This window comes from Nomia melanderi, chromosome 14 (assembly GCF_051020985.1).
Source record: "Nomia melanderi isolate GNS246 chromosome 14, iyNomMela1, whole genome shotgun sequence".
Taxonomy (NCBI): Eukaryota; Metazoa; Arthropoda; class Insecta; order Hymenoptera; family Halictidae; genus Nomia; species Nomia melanderi.
Window position 1 is genome coordinate 10,455,670 of NC_135012.1, and position 13,021 is coordinate 10,468,690.

The 13,021-nt window shown below is 38.5% G+C and overlaps 1 pseudogene; it reads right to left on the reverse strand.

Annotated features, from left to right (window-relative positions):
• Positions 1 to 287: 287 nt before the first annotated feature.
• On the reverse strand, positions 288 to 2,398 carry LOC116428964 (cytochrome P450 9e2 pseudogene; annotated as a pseudogene).
• Positions 2,399 to 13,021: the final 10,623 nt, after the last annotated feature.

Consider the following 13,021-nt stretch of genomic DNA (forward strand, 5'->3'; position numbering starts at 1 on the left):
TGAGGAGTCTACGGAGAAGTATTATTACTTTTATATGAGATTTAATATTATTAATTTTTTGTATTCTAATAAGCAAACATTTTTAATAAAAGAACACATTTTACATGTTGTAACTAATTGAGATATGTCATTTAATTATCTTGATTTTTTATTTTATTCTGTCTAAAATAATCATGAATTAATATTCCTATTATTTTCAGTTTAATTACCTTAATGTATTAATGTTAACATTACTCTACAAGCTAAATTTCTGGTGATTACGAATTATAAATTACCATTAATTGAAGTATGTGTATACACTGTCTATTAATCAGTTATGAGATTCAAACTTACATCACTAACTGCTGATACTACAGGCACATGTTGCACAATATTATCAGTGTAGCAGAGATTGATACGTACACATAGTGATAACAACGATAAACTGTTGCATTCTCTGTACCAAATATAATTTAATAATAATAAAATGTACATAATATAAAAATTCACATTAATCATGTATTTACATATTATAACTATCCAATTACATGTTACAACTATCCTCACTATTCATTTGAACAATTTATTCGATCAAGCAGAAGTACATTTTTCCAACAAATTCGCAGGATATTACATAATTTCGATACTTACACTCCATTGATACACAATAGTAACATTAATTATAATATTTATATACGAATCTCAAAAGTAACGTCGCCATAATTCACGGTTCGCATCAATTCATTCCTGATGTATCCCATTGCTCGCCAAACAGTCGACAAATTGACTACAATTCTTTCGCGGTTCCATCTTTACCCAGAACCCTTTGCTGGCGGTATTAATGAACGTCGTGACCTTCGACAGCTCCAACGGTATAGTTGTCTTCGAGCAAGCCTTCGCGTTGGAACGAGCGAAAATATAGAACAGCAGTACCTTGATCTCCGTCAGCGCAAACCTGGTGCCAATACACATCCTCGGTCCCAGCCCGAACGGCACAAAGGCGCCGGAATTCATGATCCTCTTGCCATCTTGGAGGAATCGTTCAGGATCGAAGTGATGCGGGTTTTCGAAGTACCTCGGATCGTGATGAATCGAGTGAACCGCCACCCAGAAGATCGTTCCAGTTTTCACGGTGACCGGTTCACCGCCTGGCAACGCTGGCGGCAGCTCGAAGTCCTTGCTGCATTTCCGGTCTATGAAGATGGGCGACGGGTGCACCCTCATCGACTCGTTCATCACCGCGTCCATGTACTCCATGTTTATTATAGCGTCGTAGGTGACCTTGCCCTGCGTGTTCTCGAGCACCTCGTCGATCTCCTCCTGCAGCCTCTTCTGGATATCCGGATGCTCCACCAGGTCATGAATGATCGAGCAAGCTTGCGAGGCTACCGAGTTGTAACCGCCGAAGAAGAAGCTGAAGGCGTTGCAGACTATATCCTCCATAGTCAGCGGCTTCTCGGACTTGTTGTTCTTGCTCATGTCTATCATATTCTGAAGCATGTCCGGCCTATGGATACCTTGCTCCAGCCTTTGCTTCACGGTGTTCCTTATCGTGTCCGTGAAATAGCCCTGGATCCCATGGTCCAACACTGTAATGGAGAACAGCTTCGCTATCCAAGGTAAGTTCTTTTGCAGCATGAACTTCATGCTGGTTTCGAACCCATTGAAATCGGTGGCCTTCTTGCCCTTCACGTAAATCGGGTTCTTGGGGTCCTTGATGGTGTCCACGTTGATCCCGAACACGCAACTGGCGATCACGTCACTGGTATACTTCGTGAGCACCTCTTTCAGCTCTAGTTCTCGTTCCTTCTCCGGCAGGTTGGCGAGGTAGTGAGAGAAATTCACCGCGACGTGCGACATCAGCATGAACATCATCTTGATCTTGCTGGAGGTGAAGGTCGGCGTCAGCTGGACTCTCATGTCCTTCCACTTCTCGCCGGGCAGGGTGAACAGCATGTTGCCCAGCACCGGTTCGAGATCCTTCTCAACGATCGCTTGATGGTTAGTGAACGAAGTGAAGTTCTTTATGGTGATCGACTTGATGAGGTCCGCGTCCCGCAGGAGGATGATCGGCGTGGTGAACTCGTAGAAACCGACGTACTTAGCGTCGCCGTTCAAGTCGTAGATTTCTTGCAACGTGTCCACCATCGTCTTTCTTCTGAGTAGAAATGGTACCATATTTCCGAAGAATGGCACCGGGGGTTTATGCAGGATCTTGTTCCTTTTGAAGTAGCTCAGATTCTTGAAGACGTAGTAGTAGATCGCTGTTAAAACCGCCGCCAACGAAAGTAACAGCGTAAAGTTATCCATCTTGGCGCGATTAAGAAATTGCCTCCGGAGCGATGTTGCTGGAACTTGAGCACTGCGTAGACTGAGGTCCTCGTGTGCTCGGTGTCGTAATTTTCACTTTACTCTCGAACGGGCGTTATCTCAAATGAGCTTGCACATTTATATTGCTAGTCATTCTACAGCTGATTGTTTGAAATTTGTCAGAGAGATTGTTGAGGCCCTCCACGAGTCGCTGAGTTGCGTTATTGTAGCACATTAAATTGACGATCTTATACGCCTGGCGTACGATTTAACGAAATATTGGCACCCGCAGGAGCAAGAGAGAACTTTCGTTGTGTTTTGTTTTCAGTATGGATTAATTATTGTATTGTTGTAATGGCGAATAGCGTGATAATGGCGGAAATATTGTCAGTTTGAAGGTCGAATAACGAAGAGGAAGTAATCTTCATGCATTATTATATAATGTAATAATATTATATTTCATTCATTTGATAGTTTTAAGTATTCAACAAATAATCTATCTATTTCGTCATTATTTCTTTTCCTTTTTTTATATCTTCTAAATTTGTTTGAATTTCTATTAAGTCATCTACACCTGGTGCCTTTTGGGGTAGGTAATTAAGAGGTAATTAGTAGTCACGTGTACTATTCCGTGTGTGTTATTCCGCATTTTTGAAGTTATATAATTCATTTCTTCTTGTTTGACTTGTACTCCGTTTTCATCTCGCACCACGTGTCGTGTAAAACCGATAAAAATCTGTTGGCAATATAATGACTTGCAGAAGTAAACTATAAATATTTGTACATTTTAAGAGTTAAGCAATTCCAAGGAAAAGCACGTTTATCTCACTACCGTCTTCTTATATGCATAAAATACAGTGTGTTCATCACATATTATTAAATTCACTTAAGATCCCTGAGAAATTGAATTTTCTATCTTATCTTTTACGAACAATTCTCTTTTCCGTAATGAGTGTTTACGTAAAAAAGGGAGCACTATCTTGTATCACAGTATCACAACAAATTACAAATTGTTAGTTTTCATCAGACTTCATATTGTTTCTCAATATAAGATTATGCTGCAATAAAAATGGTAAGATAAAGAAATTCTACTCTCACGAGAGGTTCGCGACTATGCTTCACGTAAACAACTTATCCTTTCGATACAATTGAGAATTCTTTTTATTTCAGATTTTTAAGGAAAGAAACTTAATCTGTTTCCCAATACAGTTTTATTTTATAAGTGCGACTGGATGGAAAGTAGGTGTGATGCGAGCTAAATTTTATAACATAAATTTCCTTGTTTATTCTATTTATATCTGCTTACGAAAGTAAACCTCGTTCGAAATTGCTCCTTTTTGTAGGCGTGATACGCTCTCGCGGCGAATTTAGCGCAAAATAAGTCCCTCCTTTAAAAGGACTCTCGTCGGAAGGAAAATACGTGCGTTTTCATTCAACCGTAAAAGCTTCCCAGAAAGAAAATTCGCCTTCTTCCAAATGGAAAATTCTACAAAAATGTGGCCAATATTCTTCACTTCCATTAGCCTTAAAGTTCCACAAAATTTTTTTTGGGTCAATCACTTTTACGGATTAGACATCATTGTCGAAAGAGAATCTCGTGCAATGTCGACCTCGTACTTACGAACATGGTGTGTATGTAAATACTCCAATAATCCTGAAATCTATAATAAACATTGCAACTAATATTTATTTTTTCACTCAGACAAATATCGTTGGATGACCAATTTCATACGGACCGCGTTACATGTCGCGTTTTTCCCGTTAAAATATGAACTGTATATGTCAATGCAACTGTTTACACGAGTGTAGTCTTGATCTTAGTCATTGCAGCTTAATTATCAACGAATGTTGACCGATAGTCAGCTATACTGGTCCCCATGCGACTTCCATGTCCAAAAACCATGATACACGTATGTAGTAATTTCGGGTGAGATGGCTCGATCTCATTTAATTTGTCGAATTTCTATATTTTCAATTGTGTTTAGTGGTATATCGAATATCGCACAGATGCCTATCTACTTACACTTCTTAGTTACTTTTATAAATGTGGTTCTTTTTGTTAGATATCAGTGCCATTTATAATCTTATATCTTTCCCAGATTATGCTATTTACTTTGAACCCAAAATAATTGTATAACATTTAATTCTTTTAATTTTCATTCGATTACTCCCTTATTACTCGACATTGTGTGGCAAGGAGTTAAAACGATGTAGAATTACGCAACCACTTCGCAAATATGTTAACCTAACACCATCGACAAAGTCCAGTTAACCCCTTGCCCTACAATAAAGTATCAGACTCGCGACAAAGATTTTAAATAGAATATAACAAGAATATCATTCAATCTTTAAAAATACAAATAAAATATTATTCCTTGGTTACCAATGAATCTGCTTCACAGCAAACGTGGGTACTGAACACGCCCAGAATGTTCCTCTTTTTTACATTATTAACAATAAATTAGTCGCGTTGGTCACAATTGTGCAATAAATTATGGGGCGGGGGGGTTAAATTTCTTTCCCCGTTTCTCCTTTCCCTTCGGTCGAGCTGCCCGATCAACCGGCGCAGCGTCTCCATTCAAACGACGCTCGGGTAGCCTTTTTTTTCTCCTTCCGGCCGGTGAAATTAGTCCCCGTAGTCAATTGCGGGCATAGTCCCGCGGGTTATTTGGACGTCTCTCTTAAGCGGCGCAGAACGTCGCCTCAGATCCAGGATATTGCGAACGATGGGATCAACGTACGGAAACAAAGCCGGGCACTTAGCGGCAAATTAGCGATGGTTTGGGGCGCCACTGTCGCTCTTCATTACACCGACACCCTTGCACGCCCACCGCCCGACGTCCCCCCTATCACCCGCGGTAACCCTCCTAACATCCTGCAGACAATGCAACCGCCTATCTTCCTGCCTACATCAACGAATTAAATCTCGGGCTATGACGAAAAATCGCCCGGTACCTTCGGTAATCACTTAATTACTTGCCCGCCAGCTGTTTCCACCCCTTCGGCCGGGCGTTTCAGTTCCCGAGACTTGCGTTAACAATCGTTGCTTATTGAGTTTTCGAGTTTTTTTATTATAGCTAACGAAGCATGTGAAAGCGATGTAAGTTCGTGTTTTGCAGAAAATTTCGGATGATTTATATAACCTTGGGTGAATTTTGATTTTAGACTATTTTTAAACTACATTGAGTTATTATTTATTTCACGTGTTAATATTATAATGGAGATTCGTTGGTGGATGAAATTATTGAACTCGTTGACTGTGGAATTTAGTTTCGAAAATCTCTCGTTTCTCGTGTAATAAAATAAAAAAATGATGTGTATACTCGTCAAACGCAGTTAACTGGTTAACTATTTATTATGAAAATGAGGCTAGTATATTCATGATGTACATAGAAAGTATAGAGATATGGTTAATTTTTATAAAAGTTGTTTATATAATGCATTTATTTGTGGGCTAATGCAGTGTACAGTAGAGGTATAGTGTTACTTTCAGAATGACATTTCATTACTTATAAAGATAAAAACTATCTTAACGATTCAGATTTTTGACGAGCACACTCTCGTGAAGATGCTGATTAAAATAACATCCAATGACGATCATATCTCGAGTGACTAGTATTTCTGTATATCTATTTAGATTGAAGTGACAGATTTCGTCAATTGGTTATGTGATAAGAATTAGAAAGATTGCGCAACAGAAAAAGTGGACATTTCGAATTTAGATCTGTGTCTGTTTCATTGCTGACTGTAATAGTTAAGTATACACGTCACATTAAGGCTCTAAATGGTGGTAAATTTTTCAACGATGGATTTTTTATTTTTCGAAAAATTATATTTTTTAAAAAGAGCGTAAATAAAATGTTATTCTTTTAAGCAGTGAAAAAGATCTTTCACCGTTGCAAGTTTTACCGACTTAATGTAATTAACAAAACTAAAGGTTCATTTCCTTAAAATCGATAAAACTAATCCCATTTATATCGTGTTTAGACTTATTTTGATCAAAACAATCTGAACAATTTACTGGCACTACATTTGACAAAGTAAAATTGAATTTAATTTATCTCACTTTGTTGTATTCTGTTTCATTTGCGATCTTCGTTTACGCCAAGCAGCTAATAACAAAAGCGGTCGAAATCGAAGCGTCAAAGTTCATTGCGAATAAACGTATTCCCTTGCCGCACTGGTCCTTTAGAACCAAGAACATGTTACGAAACGTCGTTGGAAGATAGTACATAGATTGAGATCAGAATTCGTTTATTACACGTGCAAATACACGTGTACCCGCGAACACGTGAAATGGAGATCTCTAGTGCATAACCAGGCCGGAATAAACATGGCCGCCGGCCGAAGACACGGTACAAAGGTCTCGTCAACGTTGGATGACGGTCACCTTTACATTTTACATCGATATCGTCACGATTTATTTCCAATTTCCGATCCGGAGGGGTGGCTGCACAGACATGGCTTTCCTGTCTCGGAAATTGAAGGAAACCGAAGAATGAGGGTTCGCTGGGGGGAGGCGAGGTGAGCTACGAAGGAACCAGGTACCGAAAGTGGGATGAAGGCCGCGAAGGGTGGCAGAAAGTAGGAAGGCTCGTGTAACAGACTCCATTGTTAGAGCTTATTCAGAATCTGCCAATAGGCCGGGATTCAATTTGACTGGCGAACCATGAACGGCATTTAATATACAGAAGGTGGGAGAGCATCGTGGAGCACCTTGGTGTTTCGGTTGGTGTTTCGGACGAGAAGCAAGCATTAACGAATGAAAATGTACCCATGAAATTCAAATTGGATCGCTTCTTTGACGCTAGAACTACCGAGCGTTTAATACGATTCATATGTAATCTCTATAGAAACTGTAACAATAGATTATTTTCGGTTCCTTCAGATATTTATTATATTATTCAAGTGAAACTATTTATTTTCAAAATCACGTGGAATATTCATTGCTTTGAAGATGTTAAAGGTTTTATAAAATTATTTGAACTTTGTCGATTGTTGTACTTCTCGAGATGTATTTATTCTAGCAATATGCGCATATATTATTGAAATTTATTATATGTAAATTTATAACGAGGTTCGTTGGTTCCTAAAAGATGTTTTTTATTTTTCTGTCTATCGTTGGTTTTTTAAAATTTGCTAAACACCTCTTTTCTCCGGAAAATAGGAATTTAATAATCGCGGCGAACATAAATATAAATAACGTACACAAATAACTGTGTTACGTGATATAATGTAACTTGTTTTATCTATCGCCTGGAGACAAGATATCGTAAATATCACTGTCGTAATAGAATTGTCATTTGGATGCGTCCATTGGTTTGTATGTGTATACATACACATGTATAAACACGTGTCACGATACGTTAGTCAGTAGCGCGTGTGAAGTACTTGTTTTTAACACGGGGAAGTTACTTCGATCGGCATCTGTTAAGCAGATTACTTTTAATCACTGTGTTTATCATTAAATGAAGGGGATTCGATAACGAGACACGTGGCGAAATTGCGAAACTTTAAACCATAATGACATTTATTATATCACCTATGTATATTAGCAAAGAAATTTTTCTAAAGTATTTTTGCAGGCATATTATAGGTTTTAATTATTAATTAATTATATTTTCAAGTGAACTAATGTATTTATTTGTTATGCATGTGTTTCACTTATTTAACTGTCACTCGTAAAATCGTATTTCCTTTTTAATATTTGCAGTTACAGTTTTCGTTATTTTCTTTTTTTTAAGGAATGATGCGAATTAATGACGGATAAATAATATGTATTTTACTTGAGATTACTCTTTATACCATTGTCAGCGAATCCCACGCGATCGAATAGATGTCACGTGATCGCGCAATCATGAGGACTGAAATACGACTGTTTTTATGCGAAAAATTAAACATTGTATTGTTGGATAGCTTTTTAAGTGGAGACAGAATATTCTGAATAATTTGTACGTGTTTATGCATTCTATCGGCAATTAATGAATGCAGAACGGGCGCGATTTATGCAACTCTATGCCTCAGATGCCAGAAAAACAGGCTGCTGGATCATAGATGATTAATGAAACTGCGATATCGGAAAACCGGATGGTTCTTCCAATTTACGTCTCTCTCGATTTATCTTCTGCGAACGACATTTGAATTTTATATTTAGGAACTCCGTAAATTTTCGAAATTATAAATTATTCTCAATCTATATATAATATATATGATATGTTAGAAATAATAGAAAATTGATAGAAATAAAATCTATCATAAAATGATAGAAATAATAGAAAATTTATTATGTCTTTATATATATATATATATGTATAAAGATATATTTAAAGATCATTCAAATCAGTGACAAATCACTAACCTACATAATTCCCATAATATGACTAGCCCTAGTCAGACGATGTTTACACAAATACATCCCATCAGCAACCGCAAAAGCTTATTAACTTCAATAACTCATAAACAGTGAAACTAGAGAACCAAATACACACATTACCCCGTAACATTAAATACCATAAAACACCAAAATACAATACCATCCACAAAACTAACCAATCACACTAAAAATAACCACGACAATAACACAATCGTACACATTCACGCGAACCGTCTCATACCAACAACATCGACACACCGAAATCCCGTACAGACGCTAATGATGCAAATGGGCAAATTTCGGCGGTGAAAAGGCGAATTCGTCATTCAGGCTACCGTCCGAATCCGAGAGTAAGGCTCGCCGGCTCACGGGTCTAAATGGGGGAAGAAAAGTTCCGCGGGTGGGTAGAATCGTTGCTGGTGTGAATTCGAGAGTAATCTTTTAAAGGTTCTTGGACATACGGAGCACGGCTCGCAGGGCCGGCTCGGCTAGGCTGTCGAAGACAGAAGAAAGGAAGAGGAGGCCAAGCCGTAGCTCGCTCCGCAGGCATCTGCATAACAAAACGCGCAATTAATAAAGTTCCGCGGCGCGGAGGCCGCCGACAAAGGAGCATTTCGTCCTTTCACCGTGCTCCTGCGACCTTCCGCCGTCGCCCTGTCCCGGTCGCCGCGCGGAGTCGCGGTCCACGGTGTCTGGGGGTTGAAAGTAGGTTGGCGGCGTCGGAAGGGGTTGCGGAACCACCCCCGCGAAAGCACCGGCAGTTCCGCCGGCTAAATAAGTCAGACTTTGTAAGGAATCCTCGGGCGAAACTTGGCAATCTTTGACCCCGCTCGTTCCTCGCGAAATTGCCGGCCAACCGGGCTACATATTTTTAATATTGCAGCGGTTTCGCCTCCTCCCGCCTCGCGCCGCGCGCCATTATCCCGAGACTTCCTGTGCCGTGTCCGGAAATTTTAAATGTCCCTGGCGAGTTCAGCGCCGGCCATTTTCCTCTCTGAATCGAGTTGGTTAGCTTGACTGTGTATCGGTGGTTTTCGAGGGAAGTTCGTTTTCTTGTTTCGTTTCGAGAATTTGTAACTTGGATTATAACGTTCCGATGGTTTTAGCTGCGTCTGTACTGTAATGCGACTCTTGCAGTTATTTCTTCTGTGACTTTGACCATTCTTGGAGTGTTTTTAAATGATTTCACCCCTTGCCTTATGATTTATTTTTCATAAATCGGGAAGGAGACAAATTCTATGCACATTCTATGTCTCCGTTTGTCCTACAATATAATAATTGATGACAGAAGAATAATGTTTCATTCGAATTCAAGGGAACTGAGTAATATTTATGTTTGTTAGATTCTACTTAAAATGTTCATCATGAGTCTCGCGCGTTATTGCAAGGCAAGGGGTTAAGAAAGTATAATTAGGTAGGAAAGCTAAGTGAGTTTACATCATGGTAGTATTTCTATAAATAAAACAACTTTTAGTTCAAGGGTGACGAACTTCTTTCTGTGCCGACTGTACGCCTGAATAGGTGGCATTTACGTAATGATTGTCTTTATTGTACTTATCAATTTAGTTGTTAACTTTCCTCCACACGAATAATTTTCACCAACTTCTACCACCAAGCTAACACGAATCAAGAATTTCATCTGGCTGAGAATCCTTTTAGCAATCATGTTGATCAAACATGATTTTCTATATATTTAACAAACAGCCTTCTAAGACACTTTGTTAAACTATGTTCAGTACATATTTTTCATTACTTTTACAGTCGAATCATTTTTATTGAATAGAAATATGTATAGAAATATTTAAAACAAGAACTATCGAAAGGATTACTTCGTCAAACGATCATCAATCAATCAATGTATAAATCGGAATGCCCAAATCCCGTCGGTAATTTAGATTGTCGTGGATTATGTCAGCCACGCGTTTAGGAAGCGTAAAGCGAGAAAAGAAAGCCGGGCTTTATTGAGAAACTTCGCTCCTGGGAATACCCGGGCTCGAAAGATGGCGGCGCCTGGCAGCTTTTAATTTCGAAGTAAAAAAAAAAAGATAGGTCCCAACGTCTCCCGACGCCTATTCATGGAAATTGAACGTTACTCTCTCACCAATGAGACGTTTCGCTTGATTAACCGACAGCTAACAGGACGAAAACGGAGAGATGGACGTTAAACATCGGAAAGTTGAAGTATTCCATTGTTGACACCAGATGCTCCCAACAGACGATTTTTTGAAATCGTTTATATTTCGTTTGACTAGTAATGACTATTAAAATTTTCCAAACATGGGAAGTGTAAAATAAATATAAATACTTGTCGTTGTTTTTCGTAAGATATGTTGACTCGTACACTTTTATTTATATGAACATTCATAATGAATCAATATTTGCTGATACATGTTTGTAATTAACGCAAAGTGTTATTACATAATTGAATACAAATAACAAAAAATACAATAGAAATAAATATATTGTGGTTCATCAGATTGAACTGTATAAATGAAATTATAAAATATATTTTACATACTTTTTATATTTTAAATACCTTACCCTAATATTCATATGCATACAACAATTTAAAAAAAACTGATTCCTGCGAAATTTCAGAGATATTGCAAAAAATATACTTTCAACCCTGAACTTTGAGGAGTGCTTTCACCCCTTCAAAGTGGATGTTAGTCGATAAGAAAATACGCGTCAAATATTTTCTTGAGAACCACGAAAAACAGCGCTTCACGTATCACTCATTCCTTCGTAGCAAAGATAAAAAGGACCAATCATTAATTATTCGCTACCACAATTCCTACGTTACACTGCTGTCTAGTTCACGCTATTGAACATTTATTCGACGTCTTATGAACTATAATTGTCTTCAAGTCATTTCAAAGCTCTTTTCCCATAGGACTTGTGGCAGCGAAAGTGTTAAGCGATCGAGTTTTGCTCAAAATACGTGCGTTTGCCAGCGCTGTGCGGCGCGGCGCGGTAAATGAAAGAAAAACAATATAAAAATTGACAATTCCGCGAACTGGCCGAATCTAGCGTAGAATATTGCCGGAGGTTATCTCGTGCGGGGAGTCACGCGTCGCGACATAAGTATGCATGAAGTTAGCTCGGGGTTGCCTGAAATATTAAGCAGCCGGGGCTCTTCGCCGGCCGACGACTGAAAACTGTTTACCTTGGCGAGTGAGACGGAACCGGGTAAGATAGCGGGCACGTTAAAATCCCGGCCGACCAGCTACTTCGTTTGATAAATAATGCGGCCCGCATTTTGCGCGGGAAAACTTTCGGATTGCCACGAGATGGCCGCGGGAAGAGAGAAAACAGGCTGCCAGCGGAACGGCCGTGCGGAGGTCGGTCAGGCCGGCCGCCCGGCGGCCGCGAGGCAATTCAATTCAGACGCCCTTCAAGTGAATTTTCATTTGAAAGTTTGCCGGGCTTTTAATGAAAAGAAAGACGCCCGAGCCGGGGCCGGAGAGACGATCCTCCCGCCTGTCTCTTTACGTAATTCACCAACTCCGTCGATTTTAACCTTCGCCTAACGGACTTCGGCGTCATTTTTGATATTTGGACTTTCGCTGTGCTGGGTATTGTATGCTTGGGTATAATTTTTTTGAGATATGTAACCGTATTACGGACCAAGTTTATTTGTAGATAATCAGTATGAAGTACGAACGTGAGGTGGTTAATTATAGGAAGATTAGGAACATGTATGAGCCGTTTATCTTGAAAACGGCTTACGTTCATTTGAAGAAGAGAAAAACTGTTAAAAAATAAAAAAGTAATATAGAATTGGAATTGTTAGAACCAGTTGATTTTTTTGGAAAATCGATTTGAGCCACTTTCAATATAAATGATTTATATGAAATATGATTTTTTCGTTGGAAGATTAATTTATGAGAAAATCGAGTTTGAAGTATTATTGTAAATGTCTCAAACGAAAATATATTATTTTTGCCAACTACGTTCGACGAGTATACGCGTCATCTTAAAATTTGAAATGATACTAATTCTTTCGATGAATTCTTTATTTTTTCTCATTTAGAGTAAGCGTAGATTTGTAATTACCGTAAAATTTTTCTATTCCCCTAATAAATTATTGAGCTAAATATAATTCTGATTAGGACAGTTGCAAAAGAAGTCATCAATCAAGTGCTTAATACATTGACTATTGTATTTTTTATTATTAACTTCTTCCTTATATTAACAATAACGTAGAATATTTGCACTTACTGATGAGAAGTTTAAAATTTGTCTTTCTTACCAATAACATTAAACAAATTCAAATGAATCAACGTTAAAAGTCAAGCGGTGTTTACGATTAAAATTTATTTTCCGTAAGAATGTTTGTTTTCATAATTTTTATTATTT